Consider the following 12,010-nt stretch of genomic DNA (forward strand, 5'->3'; position numbering starts at 1 on the left):
GCACGCAGCGGTGTCCGACCACGTATACTCACCGCTGCCATGCTGCCGGAATCTTCTGCTGGATGGAGTGGCCCCGACACGCGCCGCACGCAGCGGTGTCCGACCAACTCAGGAGAGCTCAGTGTCTCCCTCAGCCGGGGCCCATCCCGAGCCGCACGCAGCTGCGATGGGACCCCGCCGGCAGCTCCCGCGGTGCAGAATGGCAGTGGCAGAGCTGCCAGTCTGTGCGTGTGTGAAAGAAAAATAAAATAAAGAAAAAAGGTAAAAATTCTTCAGCTAAACCCAAGTGAACCAGCTCACCTTGGGCACTAAACTAAGACTGGCTTGGAGGGGAGATAGTAGGGGAGGAGCTAGCCACAGTGTGAGAATGTTAAAGTGCCAGCTCCCAATTACTGCCTACTATTTCCCCATTGTAACTACGCTCCAGTGGCCCCTAGTGGATGAAGGAGAAATAACCCTTTAGTTAGGCAATAACCATGTACAAGTATTGCAGACAATCCGCACTTGGGATGGGCGCCCAGCATCCACTACGGACTACGAGAAATAGATTTACCGGTGAGTAAAATCTTATATTCTCTGACGTCCTAGTGGATGCTGGGAACTCCGTAAGGACCATGGGGGATTATACCAAAGCTCCCAAACGGGCGGGAGAGTGCGGATGACTCTGCAGCACCGAATGAGAAAACTCCAGGTCCTCCTCAACCAGGGTATCAATTTTGTAGAATTTTGCAAACGTGTTTTACCCTGACCAAATAGCTGCTCGGCAAAGTTGTAAAGCCGAGACCCCTCGGGCAGCCGCCCAAGATGAGCCCACTTTCCTCGTGGAATGGGCTTTTACTGATTTAGGATGCGGCAGTCCAGCCGCAGAATGCGCCAGCTGAATTGTGCTACAAATCCAGCGAGCAATAGTCTGCTTAGAAGCAGGAGCACCCAGCTTGTTGGGTGCATACAGGATAAAGAGCGAGTCAATTTTCCTGCCTCCAGCCGTCCTGGAAACAAATTTTCAAGGCCCTGACTACGTCCAGTAACTTGGAATCCTCCAAGTCCCTAGTAGCCGCAGGCACTACAATAGGTTGGTTCAAGTGAAAGGCTGATACCACCTTAAGGAGAAACTGAGGACGAGTCCTCAATTCTGCCCTATCCATATGGAAAATCAGATAAGGGCTTTTACATGACAAAGCCGCCAATTCTGATACACGCCTGGCCGAAGCCAAGGCCAATAACATGACCACTTTCCACGTGAGATATTTTAGATCCACGGTTTTTAGTGGCTCAAACCAATGTGATTTTTGGAAACTCAACACCACGTTGAGATACCAAGGTGCCACTGGAGGCACCAAGGGGGGGCTGAATATGCAGCACTCCCTTTACAAATGTCTGAACTTCAGGTAGTGAAGCCAGTTCTTTCTGGAAGAAAATCGACAGAGCCGAAATCTGGACCTTAATGGAACCCAATTTTAGGCCCATAGTCACTCCTGACTGTAGGAAGTGCAGAAATCGACCCAGCTGAAAATCCTCTGTTGGGGCCCTCCTGGCCTCACACCACGCAACATATTTTCGCCAAATACGGTGATAATGGTTTGCGGTTACTTCTTTCCTGGCTTTTATCAGCGTAGGAATTACTTCCTCCGGAATGCCCTTTTCCTTTAGGATCCAGTATTCAACCGCCATGCCGTCAAACGCAGTAAGTCTTGGAACAGACAGGGCCCCTGCTGCAGCAGGTCCTGTCTGAGCAGCAGAGGCCATGGGTCCTCTGATATCATTTCTTGAAGTTCTGGGTACCAAGCTCTTCTTGGCCAATCCGGAACCACGAGTATCGTTCTTACTCCTCGTTTTCTTATTATTCTCAGTACCTTTGGTATGAGAGGCAGAGGAGGGAACACATACACCGACTGGTACACCCACGGTGTCACTAGAGCGTCCACAGCTATCACCTGAGGGTCCCTTGACCTGGCGCAATATCTCTCTAGTTTTTTGTTTAGGCGGGACGCCATCATGTCCACCTGTGGCCTTTCCCAACGGTTTACCATTAGTTGGAAGACTTCTGTATGAAGTCCCCACTCTCCCGGGTGTAGGTCGTGTCTCCACTCCCGGAATGAACACTGCTGACAGTGCTAACACGTGATTTTCCGCCCATCGGAGAATCCTTGTGGCTTCTGCCACGCCATCCTGCTTCTTGTGCCGCCCTGTCGGTTTACATGGGCGACTGCCGTAATGTTGTCTGATTGGATCAGTACCGGCTGGTTTTGAAGCAGGGGTCTTGCCTGACTTAGGGCATTGTAAATGGCCCTTAGTTCCAGAATATTTATGTGTAGGGAAATCTCCAGATTTGACCATAGTACATGGAAGTTTCTTCCCTGTGTGACTGCCCCCCAGCCTCGAAGGCTGGCATCCGTGGTCACCAGGACCCAGTCCTGTATGGCGAATCTGCGGCCCTCTTGAAGATGAGCACTCTGCAGCCACCACAGCAGAGATACCCTAGTCCTTGGAGACAGGGTTATCAGCCAATGCATCTGAAGATGCGATCCGGACCACTTGTCCAACAGGTCCCACTGAAAAGTTCTTGCATGGAACCTGCCGAATGGAATTGCTTCGTAGGAAGCTACCATTTTTTCCAGGACTCGCGTGCAGTGATGCACCGACACCTGTTTTGGTTTCAGGAGGCCTCTGACTAGAGATGACAGCTCCTTGGCTTTCTCCTCCGGGAGAAACACTTTTCTGGTCTGTGTCCAGAACAATACCCCGGAACAGTAGACGCGTCGTAGGAACCAGCTGCGACTTTGGAATATTCAGAATCCAGCCGTGCTGTTGTAGCACTTCCCGAGATAGTGCTACTCTGACAAACAACTGCTCCCTGGACCTCGCCTTTATAAGGAGATTGTCCAAGTACGGGATAATTATTTCGGCCATTACCTTGGTAAATACCCTCGGTGCCGGGGACAGACCAACGGCAACGTTTGGAATTGGTAATGGCAATCCTGTACCACAATTTTGAGGTACTCCTGGTGAGGAGGGTAAATAGGGACATGCAGGTAAGCATCCTTGATGTCCAGTGATACCCTGAAAATTCTCCAGGCTTGCAATAATCGCCCTGAGCGATTCCATTTTGAATTTGAACCTTCGTACATAAGTGTTCAAGGATTTCAATTTTAGAATGGGTCTCACCGAACCGTCTGGTTTCGGTACCACAAACATTTTGGAATAGTAACCCCGACCTTGTTGAAGGAGGGGAACCTTGATTTCACCTGCTGGAAGTACAGCTTGTGAATTGCCGCCAGCACTAACTCCCTATCTCCGAGGGCAGCAGGCAAGGCTGATGTGAGGTAACGGCTAGGGGGAGTCGTCTCGAACTCCAGCTTGTATTCCTGTGATACTACTTGCAGAACCCAGGAATCCACCTGTGGGCAAGCCCACTGGTCCCTGAAGTTCCCGAGACGCACCCCCACCGCACCTGTCTCCACCTGTGGAGCCCCAGCTTCATGCTGTGGACTCAGAGGAAGCGGGGGAAGATTTTTGATCCTGGGAACTGGCTGTCTGTGCAGCTTTTTCCTTCTTCCCTTGTGCAGAAAAGGAAGCGCCTTTGGCCCCCTTGCTTTTCTGAAGCCGAAAGGACTGTACCTGATAATACAGTGCTTTCTTAGGCTGTGAGGAAACCTGGAGGTAAAAAAAATGTTTTTCCCAGCTGTTGCTGTGGATACAAGGTCCCAGAGACCATCCCCAAACAATTCCTCACCCTTATAAGGCAGAATCTCCATGTGCCTTTTAAAATCAGCATCACCTGTCCACTGCCGGGTCTCTAATACCCTCCTGGCAGAATGGACCTTGCATTAATTCTGGATACCAGCCGGCAAATTTCCCTCTGTGCATCCCTCATATATAAGACGACGTCTTTAATATGCTCTATGTTAGCCAAATATTATCCCTGTCTAGGGTATTAATATTATCTGACAGGGTATCAGACCCTGCTGCAGCAGCACTATTCATGCTGAGGCAATTGTAGGTCTCAGTATAATACCTGAGTGTGTATATACAGACTTCAGGATAGCCTCCTGCTTTTTATCAGCAGGCTCCTTCAAAGTGGCCGTATCCTAAGACGGCAGTGCCACCTTTTATGACAAACGTGTGAGCGCCTTATCCACCCTAGGGGATATCTCCCAACGTGACCTATCCTCTGGCGGGAAAGGGTACGCCAGCAGTAACTTTTTAGAAATTACCAGTTTCTTATCGGGGGAACCCACGCTTCTTCACACACTTCATTCACTCATCTGATGGGGGAACAAAACACTGGCTGCTTTTTCTCCCCAAACATAAAACCCCTTTTATGTGGTACTTGGGTTAATGTCAGAAATTAGTGATGAGCGGATTCAGTTTTACTCGGTTCTCAAAACCGAATCTTATTGGCTATCCAAAACACGTGACATCCGTGAGCCAATAAGATTCGGTTTTGAGAACCGAGTAAAACCGAATCCGCTCATCTCTATCAGAAATGTGCAACACATTTTTCATTGCCGAGATCATGCAACGGATGTTCCTAGTGGATTTTGTATATGTCTCAACCTCGTCGACCCTGGAGTCAGACTCCGTGTCGACATCTGTGTCTGCCATCTGAGGTAACGGGCGTTTTTTTTTTGGAGCCCCTGATGGCCTTTGAGATGCCTGGGCAGGCGCGGGCTGAGAAGCCGGCTGTCCCACAGCTGTTGCGTCATCCAACCTTTTATGTAAGGAGTTAACATTGTCGGTTAATACCTTCCACCTATCCATCCACTCTGGTGTCGGCCCCACAGGGGGCGATATCACATTTATCGGCATCTGCTCCGCCTCCACGTAACCTTCCTCATCAAACATGTCGACACAGCCGTACCAACACACCGCACACACACAGGGAATGCTCTGAGAACAGGACCCCACAAAGTCCTTTGGGGAGACAGAGAGAGAGAGTATGCCAGCACACACCAGAGCGCTATATAATGCAGGGATTAACACTATAACTGAGTGATTTTTTTCCCTAATAGCTGCTTGTATACACAAATTGCGCCTAAATTTAGTGCCCCCCCTCTCTTTTTAACCCTTTGAGCATGAAAACTACAGGGGAGAGCCAGGGGAGCTGTCTTCCAGCTGCACTGTGAAGAGAAAATGGCGCCAGTGTGATGAGGGAGATAGCTCCGCCCCTTTTTCGCAGACTTTTCTCCCGCTTTTATATGGATTCTGGCAGGGGGATTTATCACATATATAGCCTCTGGGACTATATATTGTGATTATTTTGCCAGCCAAGGTCTTAATATTGCTGCTCAGGGCGCCCCCCCCCAGCGCCCTGCACCCATCAGTGACCGGAGTGTGAGGTGTACATGAGGAGCAATGGCGCACAGCTGCAGTGCTGTGCGCTACCTTGAAGACTGAAGTCTTCTGCCGCCAATTTTCCGGACCATCTTCATGCTTCTGGCTCTTTAAGGGGGACAGCGGCGCGGCTCCGGGAACGAACACCAAGGACGGGTCCTGCGGTCGATCCCTCTGGAGCTAATGGTGTCCAGTAGCCTAAGAAGCCCAAGCTAGCTGCAAGCAGGTAGGTTCGCTTCTTCTCCCCTTAGTCTCTCGTTGCAGTGAGCCTGTTGCCAGCAGGTCTCACTGTAAAATAAAAAACCTAAAATAAACTTTCTTTCTAGGAGCTCAGGAGAGCCCCTAGTGTGCATCCAGCTCGGCCGGGGACAAGAATCTAACGGAGGTCTGGAGGAGGGTCATAGTGGGAGGAGCCAGTGCACACCAGGTAGTCCTAAAGCTTTCTTTAGTTGTGCCCAGTCTCCTGCGGAGCCGCTATTCCCCATGGTCCTTACGGAGTTCCCAGCATCCACTAGGACGTCAGAGAAACAAATAAAATAAAATGCCTGACACCCCGGCTCTTCCAGAGGCTGAGTGTAGTAGGGCAGCAACTTCCGGGGGAAGAACCAGGAAGTAATGTTAAAATGGTGTCCGCCATGTGCTTGCTTATTGCAAGAATAGACTTTAATGTTAGCTGATACACCAAACTCTCTATAGTATTACATCTATATGTAACAGAGGCTCTTATATTGCCCAGCATTCATGAATATATCCACACATATAACCGTGACCCCTCACAGGCTCAAAAGCCTAAGCTGTGTGCTGCCTAACCGCAGCTTAGTTATGGGGCCTCCCTGCGGGCATTCTCTCCCCCCTCTCTCTCCTTCAGCGGCATACCGCGGCAGCTATGAGACCTGTCCGCAGGCAACTAAACTGCAGACTTCCTCCCCACTGTTTCCCCCCTTGAGCTCAGTCTATTCAGCGGACTGGAGCCGGGGAGCAGGGACCGGGTAGCGGTGGGACGCGAGCGGCTGGTGCACGGAGCGGCTTGCCGGATACTGGGGGGCGGATGAAAGAGCGGGCCGCGGCAGCAGCTGTCCGCGGCCAGCTCGCCCGCTCTCCCCTCCAGAGCCATGTCCATTGACCGTGGGAGGGAGGAGGTGTGTGCGGGCGCCGAGTCGGCATCACCCGTCCATTGTCCGTCCAGCGGCGCCGGGTTATAGTGGCCGGCGGCAGGGAGCGGGCGGTTTTGTGGCAGACAGCGTCTCTATTACATGGGACTACTGTTTCAGCCAAAGGGCTACACGGAGGCCCAAAACGGGTCAAATTATAAAAGACAGTTTTGATAATAAAATAAGATTTTAAACCTACCGGTAAATCTTTTTCCCCTAGTCCGTAGAGGATGCTGGGGACTCCGTAAGGACCATGGGGATAGACGGGCTCCGCAGGAGACATGGGCACTATAAACAACTTTAGAATGGGTGTGCACTGGCTCCTCCCTCTATGCCTCTCCTCCAGACCTCAGTTAGAGAAACTGTGCCCAGAGGAGACGGACAGTACGAGGAAAGGATTTTGTTAATCCAAGGACAAGATTCATACCAGCCCACACCATCCACACCATATAACATGGAATATACGAACCAGTTAACAGTATGAAACAAAACAGCATCAGCCCGAGACCGATCAAAACTGTAACATAACCCTTATGTAAGCAAAAACTATATACAAGTCTTGCAGAATTTAGTCCTCACTGGGACGGGCGCCCAGCATCCTCTACGGACTAGGAGAAAAAGATTTACCGGTAGGTTTAAAATCTTATTTTCTCTTACGTCCTAGAGGATGCTGGGGACTCCGTAAGGACCATGGGGATTATACCAAAGCTCCAAAACGGGCGGGAGAGAGTGCGGATGACTCTGCAGCACCGACTGAGCAAACATGAGGTCCTCCTCAGCCAGGGTATCAAACTTGTAGAACCTTGCAAAGGTGTTTGAACCCGACCAAGTCGCCGCTCGGCAAAACTGTAATGCCGAGACACCTCGGGCAGCCGCCCAAGAAGAGCCCACCTTCCTAGTGGAATGGGCCTTTACTGAATTTGGTAACGGCAATCCAGCCGTAGAATGAGCTTGCTGAATCGTGTTACAGATCCAACGAGCAATAGTCTGCTTAGAAGCAGGAGCTCCAACCTTGTTGGCTGCATGCAGGACAAACAGTGCCTCTGTTTTCCTAACCCGAGCCGTTCTGGCCACATAAATTTTCAATGCCCTGACCATATCAAGGGACTCGGAATCCTCCAAGTCCCGCGTAGCCACAGGCACCACAATAGGTTGGTTCATATGAAAAGATGAAACCACCTTAGGCAAAAATTAAGGACGAGATTCCGCAACTCCGCTCTATCCACATGGAAGATCAGATAGGGGCTTTTGTGAGATAAAGCCGCCAACTCGTCTTGCCGATGCCAAGGCCAACAACATGACCACCTTCCAAGTGAGATACTTTAATTCCACCGTTTGAAGAGGCTCAAACCAGTGAGACTTAAGGAACCTTAACACCACGTTAAGGTCCCATGGTGCCACTGGAGGCACAAAAGGAGGCTGGATATGCAGCACTCCCTTCACAAAAGTCTGGAATTCAGGGAGAGAAGCCAATTCCTTCTGAAAGAAAATGGATAGGGCCGAAATCTGAACCTTAATGGAGCCTAATTTTAGGCACAAATTCACTCCAGTCTGTTGGAACAGACAGGGCCCCTGTTGCAACAGGTCCTCTCTGAGAGGAAGAGGCCACGGATCTTCTGTGAGCATTTCCTGCAGATCCGGATACCAGGCCCTTCAAGGCCAATCTGGAACAATGAGAATTGTCTGTACTCCTCATCGTCTTATGATTCTCAATATCTTGGAGATGAGAGGCAGAGGAGGGAACACATAGACCGACTGGAACACCCACGGTGTCAACAGGGCGTCCACTGCTACCGCCTGAGGGTCTCTTGACCTGGCGCAATACCTCGGAAGTTTCTTGTGGAGGCGTTACGCCATCATGTCTATTTGAGGCAGTCCCCACTGACTTACAATCTCTGCGAAGACTTCCCGATGAAGTCCCCACTCTCCTGGATGTAGATCGTGTCTGCTGAGGAAGTCTGCTTCCCAGTTGTCAGCTCCCGGAATGAAGACTGCTGTCAGAGACTTTATATGAATTTCCGCCCAGCGAAGAATCCTGGAGGCTTCTGCCATTGCCACTCTGCTCTTTATGCCGCCTTGGCGGTTTACATGAGCCACTGCGGTGATGTTGTCTTGACTGAATCAGAACCGGTAGGTCACAAAGCAAATTCTCCGCCTGACGAAGGCTGTTGTATATGGCCCTTAATTCCAGTACGTTGATGTGTAGACAAGCCTCCTGGCTTGACCATAGACCCTGGAAGTTTCTTCCCTGTGTGACTACTCTCCATCCTCGGAGGCTCATGTCCGTGGTCACCAGAACCAAGTCCTGAACGTCGAACCGGAGACCCTCTAGAAGGTGAGCACTCTGCAGCCACCACAGGAGAGATACCCTGGCCCTGGGGGACAGGCTGATCATCTGATGAATCTGTAGATGTGACCCAGACCACTTGTCCAGAAGGTCCCACTGAAAAGTCCTCGCATGGAATCTGCCGATTGGAATGGCCTCGTAAGACGCCACCATTTTTCCCAGAACTCGAGTGCAGTGATGCACAGACACCTTTTTTTGGCTTCAACAGGTCCCTGACCAAGTTCTGGAGTTCCTGGGCTTTTTGCATCAGGCGAAAAACCCTTTTTTGTTCCGTGTCCAGAATCATGCCTAAGAAAGGCAATCTGGTCGTTGGAACCAACTGTGACTTCGGGAGATTGAGAATCCAGCCATGCTGCTGCAACACCCTCAGGGAGAGTGATACGCTGTTCAGCAACTGCTCTCTCGATCTCGCTTTTATTAGGAGATCGTCCAAGTACGGGATAATTGTGACTCCCTGCTTGCGCAGGAGCACCATCATTTCTGCCATTATCTTGGTGAAAATCCTTGGGGCCGAGGAAAGCCCAAACGGCAACTTCTGAAATTGGTAATGACAGCAAATCTCAGGAACACCTGATGAGGCTGATATATGGGGACTTGAAGGTATGCATCCTTTATGTCCAGGGACACCATATAATCCCCCCCTTCCAGGCTGGCGATGACCGCTCTGAGCGATTCCATCTTGAACCTCTTTAAGTATAGGTTTAAGGATTTTAAATTCAGAATGCGTCTGACTGAACCGTCCAGTTTCGGGACCACAAACAGGGTTGAGTAGTACCCCATCCCCTGCTGAAGCAGGGGAACTTTTACCACCACTTGTTGAAGACACAAGTTTTGAATTGCATTTAAAACTACCTCCCTCTCTGGGGAAGAAGCCGGTAGGGCCGATCTGAAAAACCGGCGAGGAGGCACCTCTTCGAATTCCAGCTTGTAACCCTGGGAAACAATGTCTATTGCCCAGGGATCCACCTGTGAGCGAACCCAGATGTGGCTGAAAAGTCGAAGACGTGCCCCCACTGGGGCGGACTCCCTCAGCGGAGCCCCAGCGTCATGCGGTGGATTTTGTAGAAGCCGGGGAGGACTTCTGCTCCTGGGAACTAGCTGTATTTGGCAGCTTTTCCCCCCTGCCCTTACCTCTGGCAAGAAAGGAAGATCCCCGTACTCTTGGATTTATGCGACCGTAAGGACTGCATCTGATAATGTGGCGTTTTCTTAGGCTGTGAGGAAACATAAGGCAAAAAAAAGTTGATTTACCTGCAGTAGCTGTCGAAACCAGGTCTGTGAGACCTTCCCCAAACAATTCCTCACCCTTGTAAGGCAAAACCTCCATATGCCTCTTCGAGTCGGCATCACCCGTCCATTGTCCAGTCCATAGTGCTCGCCTAGCAGAAATCGCCATAGCGTTGGCTCTGGAACCCAGTAGGCCAACGTCCCTCTGAGCATCTCTCATATATAGGACAGCATCCTTAATGTGACCCAGGGTCAATAAAATAGTTTCCTTATCCAGCGTATCAATATCAGCAGATAAGGTATCTGTCCATGCTGCTGCAGCACTACAAACCCAAGCCGACGCTATCGCCGGTCTGAGTAATGTACCAGTATGTGTGTAAATTGACTTTAAGGTAGTCTCCTCCTGCCTGCGATCAGCAGGATCCTTAAGGGTTGCGGTATCTTGAGATGGCAGCGCTACCTTTTTAGATAAGCGAGTCAACGCTTTGTCCACCCTTGGGGAGGATTCCCACCGTATCCTGTCTTTAGCCGGGAAAGGATACACCATAAGAATCCTTTTGGGAATCTGCAGTTTGTCTGGAGTTTCCCAAGCCCTTTCAAACAACTCATTTAGCTCATGTGAAGGGGGGGAAAGTAACCTCAGGCTTCTTTTCTTTAAACATGTGGACCCTCGTGTCAGGTACAGAGGGGTCATCTGTGATATGCAACACATCTCTTATTGCATATAATCATATAAATAATACTTTTAGCCAATTTTGGCTGCAACTTCGCATCATCATAGTCGACACTGGACTCAGCTTTGTCCAACCTTTTGTGCAATAAATTCACATTTGCATTTAAAACATTCCACATATCCAACCAGTCAGGTGTCGGCGTTACCGACGTAGACACCACACTCATTCGCTCCACCTCCTCCCTAGAAGAGCCTTCCGCTTCAGACATGCAGACACGCGTGTACCGACACCCCACACACACACATATATATATTTTTTTTTTTTGGCGCCAAATTATGTCTCCCCCCCCCCCCTTTCTTTAAAACCCTCTGTCACCGTGTTCAGCAGGGGAGAGACCGGGGAGCCAGCTTCTCAGCGGTGTGCTGTGGAGAAAATGGCGCTGGTAAGTGCTGAGGGATCAAGCTCCGCCCCCTCAGCGGCGGGCTTCGGTCCCCCTCGATTCCTTAAAAAAAAAACTATCAGTGACTGCCGTGTGTGTTCTGTGTGGGAGCAATGGCGCGCACCGTTACCTCAGTGAAGATCTTAAGTCTTCTGCCGCCTCTGAAGTCTATCTTCTTATACTCACCCGGCTTCTATCTTCCGGCTCTGTGAGGACGACGACGGCGCGGCTCCGGGACGAAATGCGAGGGGAGACCTGCGTTCCGACTCCCTCTGGAGCTAATGGTGTCCAGTAGTCTAAGAAGCAGAGCCTAGCATTTAAGTAAGTCTGCTTCTCTCCTCAGTCCCACGATGCAGGGAGCCTGTTGCCAGCAGTGCTCTCTGAAAATAAAAAACCTAACAAAATTAATTTTCAGAGAAACTCAGGAGAGCTCCCTGTAGTGCACCCAGTCTCCTCTGGGCACAGGATCTAACTGAGGTCTGGAGGAGGGGCATAGAGGGAGGAGCCAGTGCACACCCATATCTAAAGTTCTTTTTAGTGCCCATGTCTCCTGCGGAGCCCGTCTATCCCCATGGTCCTTACGGAGTCACCAACATCCTCTAGGATGTAAGAGAAATAAATAATACAGTCACATAATGGGCGGCAGCGTGAGCTGACCGCCCAGAAAATAACAGTAAAGTAATTAAGCGAGTGTGCGGCGGCAGTGAGAGCTGCCTAACCACTCAGTACCTGCACCACCCGTGGAGGCCATGACGGGGCTTCTGTGCTAAGCTCCGTCCTGCTTCCTTGTGCAGCCGGAGGCTGCCATCAGCTCGGCTGATTTTGGTCAATGACGGGG

General features: G+C 50.5%; 1 protein-coding gene across 1 annotated transcript in view; it reads right to left on the reverse strand.

Moving 5' to 3' along the window:
• Positions 1 to 12,010, reverse strand: part of LOC134933848 (uncharacterized) — a 316,847-nt gene that overhangs the window by 127,885 nt on the left and 176,952 nt on the right. The window lies entirely within an intron of this gene.

This window comes from Pseudophryne corroboree, chromosome 6, assembly GCF_028390025.1.
Source record: "Pseudophryne corroboree isolate aPseCor3 chromosome 6, aPseCor3.hap2, whole genome shotgun sequence".
Taxonomy (NCBI): domain Eukaryota; kingdom Metazoa; phylum Chordata; class Amphibia; order Anura; family Myobatrachidae; genus Pseudophryne; species Pseudophryne corroboree.